Source organism: Diorhabda carinulata, unplaced genomic scaffold, assembly GCF_026250575.1.
Source record: "Diorhabda carinulata isolate Delta unplaced genomic scaffold, icDioCari1.1 Dcau_18, whole genome shotgun sequence".
NCBI lineage: Eukaryota > Metazoa > Arthropoda > Insecta > Coleoptera > Chrysomelidae > Diorhabda > Diorhabda carinulata.
The window spans coordinates 181,200-185,319 of NW_026613963.1; the positions used below are offsets into that span (position 1 = coordinate 181,200).

The 4,120-nt window shown below is 38.5% G+C and overlaps 1 non-coding gene across 1 annotated transcript; it reads left to right on the forward strand.

Moving 5' to 3' along the window:
• The first annotated feature begins 1,709 nt into the window (after positions 1 to 1,709).
• On the forward strand, positions 1,710 to 3,631 carry LOC130903254 (small subunit ribosomal RNA). Its single transcript, XR_009060649.1, has one exon. It is a non-coding gene; the product is annotated as a small subunit ribosomal RNA (ribosomal RNA).
• Positions 3,632 to 4,120: the final 489 nt, after the last annotated feature.

The window sequence follows — 4,120 nt, forward strand, 5'->3', positions numbered from 1 at the left end:
TTTTTTCCTTATTGTTAATATTTTCATAACACTTTTATGTCATACACCTCGGACGGCTTTTAAATACAAAACATCTCCACTCAATTTTCACAAATCATCTTTCTCGACAAATTGCTATATCGAGCGGAATTTAATTTCATAATACTTGTTTTTTATTATTATTTCTATTTTCATACAACTTTTATATAATACACCTCGTACGTTCATACATCGAGCGGCGATCTAATTTCATAATACTTTTTTTCCTTATTGTTAATATTTTCATAACACTTTTATGTCATACACCTCGGACGGCTTTTAAATACAAAACATCTCCACTCAATTTTCACAAATCATCTTTCTCGACAAATTGCTATATCGAGCGGAATTAAATTTCATAATACTTGTTTTTCATTATTATTTCTATTTTCATACAACTTTTATATAATACACCTCGTACGTTCATACATCGAGCGGCGATCTAATTTCATAATACTTTTTTTCCTTATTGTTAATATTTTCATAACACTTTTATGTCATACACCTCGGACGGCTTTTAAATACAAAACATCTCCACTCAATTTTCACAAATCATCTTTCTCGACAAATTGCTATATCGAGCGGAATTTAATTTCATAATACTTGTTTTTCATTATTATTTCTATTTTCATACAACTTTTATATAATACACCTCGTACGTTCATACATCGAGCGGCCATCTAATTTCATAATACTTTTTTTCCTTATTGTTAATATTTTCATAACACTTTTATGTGATAGATACACCTCGGACGGCTTCTAAATACAAAACATGTAATTTCATAATACTTCTTTTTAATATTCACAATACATCTTTTATATATTTTCACTATACATCTTTATTAATGTTAATGTAGAAGGCGTACCGTTGTACAGCGCACATATATGTGTGGTGTATCGAAGTTGACGTCTCGTTAAATTTTAATAAACTCGTTATAATTTACGTAAAGACGTTGTTTCGGTCATTCCACATCGGTGGATTATATAGTTTTCTGAAAGGGTCCCCGTTCTCCTCCAATATATTAACGTATATTGCTAGCGGTTCCCTTTTTAGATATTATATCAATTTATCCACAAATTAAATATCTATTGCGAGATCGCGAATTTAGCTAGCGTTCTATCGTGAGCGATTCATATGCGATCGTCTATGAAAAATATATATTATATTACACTTTTATATATATAATATACACAATATTTGCGATAACTCTCATTATTCCGTGCGAGAATAAAAATTTCGTTCATTATTACCTAATGTATAAACCATGTCGCTTACAATCTAGCGAAGGGTAGAGATAATGTCGAAATTGTAGCCCGGTCGACGTAATCATCTAATTTTTCTCATTTCGATTAAATTTAGATAGATTTATAGTCGATTCGGTGAAATTTTATAAAATAAGAAAAAATATAAATAAAGCGTGGCGCTGAAAATTATATATTTTCAATAATAAGCGCAGCAAACACGCAAAAGAAAAAGTAAATAACAATGTGTTTATACACGGAATATAGATGATTATTATATTATGTATAAATATAAAGTATATATGTAATATAAAAAACATCATCATAATTTATCCTCTTTTGGATATTGTTATTAAAACTTTTTCGATAATAGTTTTTTATTATAAAATATATATATATATATAATAATAATAGTAATAATATATATTATATATATTATAAAACACAGTTCCCTGGTTGATCCTGCCAGTAGTCATATGCTTGTCTCAAAGATTAAGCCATGCATGTCTCAGTACAAGCCAAATTAAGGTGAAACCGCGAAAGGCTCATTAAATCAGTTATGGTTCCTTAGATCGTACCCACATTTACTTGGATAACTGTGGTAATTCTAGAGCTAATACATGCAAACAGAGTTCCGACCGGAGACGGAAGGAGCGCTTTTATTAGATCAAAACCAATCGGTGGCGGGCTTGCTCGTCATCGTACAATTTGGTGACTCTGAATAACTTTTCGCTGATCGCACGGTCTCGCACCGGCGACGCATCTTTCAAATGTCTGCCTTATCAACTGTCGATGGTAGGTTCTGCGCCTACCATGGTTGTAACGGGTAACGGGGAATCAGGGTTCGATTCCGGAGAGGGAGCCTGAGAAACGGCTACCACATCCAAGGAAGGCAGCAGGCGCGCAAATTACCCACTCCCGGCACGGGGAGGTAGTGACGAAAAATAACGATACGGGACTCATCCGAGGCCCCGTAATCGGAATGAGTACACTCTAAACCCTTTAACGAGGATCAATTGGAGGGCAAGTCTGGTGCCAGCAGCCGCGGTAATTCCAGCTCCAATAGCGTATATTAAAGTTGTTGCGGTTAAAAAGCTCGTAGTCGAATCTGTGTCCCACGCCGCTGGTTCATCGTACGCGGTGTTAACTGGCGTGTCGTGGGACGTCCTGCCGGTGGGCTTAGCTCGCAAGGGCGGCCCAACTCAATCCCGCCGCGGTGCTCTTGACTGAGTGTCGAGGTGGGCCGGCACGTTTACTTTGAACAAATTAGAGTGCTTAAAGCAGGCCAAAATTTTGCCTGAATACTGTGTGCATGGAATAATGGAATAGGACCTCGGTTCTATTTTGTTGGTTTTCGGAACCCCGAGGTAATGATTAATAGGAACGGATGGGGGCATTCGTATTGCGACGTTAGAGGTGAAATTCTTGGATCGTCGCAAGACGGACAGAAGCGAAAGCATTTGCCAAAAACGCTTTCATTGATCAAGAACGAAAGTTAGAGGTTCGAAGGCGATCAGATACCGCCCTAGTTCTAACCATAAACGATGCCAGCTAGCGATCCGCCGACGTTCCTCCGATGACTCGGCGGGCAGCTTCCGGGAAACCAAAGCTTTTGGGTTCCGGGGGAAGTATGGTTGCAAAGCTGAAACTTAAAGGAATTGACGGAAGGGCACCACCAGGAGTGGAGCCTGCGGCTTAATTTGACTCAACACGGGAAACCTCACCAGGCCCGGACACCGGAAGGATTGACAGATTGAGAGCTCTTTCTTGATTCGGTGGGTGGTGGTGCATGGCCGTTCTTAGTTGGTGGAGCGATTTGTCTGGTTAATTCCGATAACGAACGAGACTCTAGCCTGCTAACTAGGCGTATTTCGACATCCCAAAGGCCCGTCGGTATTGAGTTTCGGCTCTTGCCGTTCGCGGTTTTTACTGTCGGCGTACAAATAATTCTTCTTAGAGGGACAGGCGGCTTCTAGCCGCACGAGATTGAGCAATAACAGGTCTGTGATGCCCTTAGATGTTCTGGGCCGCACGCGCGCTACACTGAAGGAATCAGCGTGTCCTCCCTGGCCGAGCGGCCCGGGTAACCCGCTGAACCTCCTTCGTGCTAGGGATTGGGGCTTGCAATTGTTCCCCATGAACGAGGAATTCCCAGTAAGCGCGAGTCATAAGCTCGCGTTGATTACGTCCCTGCCCTTTGTACACACCGCCCGTCGCTACTACCGATTGAATGATTTAGTGAGGTCTTCGGACTGAGCGCGGTGGCGTTTCGGCGTCGCCGATGCTTCGGAAAGATGACCAAACTTGATCATTTAGAGGAAGTAAAAGTCGTAACAAGGTTTCCGTAGGTGAACCTGCGGAAGGATCATTACAGAGTATTTGTTCGTTTTTAAACAAAAAAAAAAAAAACGAAATCAAGTCTGTATTAATTGTAAAAGAGAATTTTCTTCTACAAAATTATCGAACTCTTCAAAAGAAATTTATATATGTTATAAATTATATATATATATATATATATATATATATTATAGATGTATATATATTGAAATCTTTTTTTAATTTTTACAAAATTCGAACAAGTTTCGAATAAAATTAAAAAAAAAAAGATAAATATAATTCATACGTCTATAAAAATATATTTACATATATAAATTTTTCCAATAAAAATATAACGAAAAATTTTTATCATAGTTTATAGAAGGCGTCGACGACGATGACGACACAACAATAACAACATATGTATTATTACTGCCGGCCAGTCACCGAACTTAACACGGTTTAATAGACACTAGCGCCCTCTGCCGGCCAGAAGACAAACTAAACACCGTTTTATAGACACTAGCGCCCTCTGCCGGCCAGT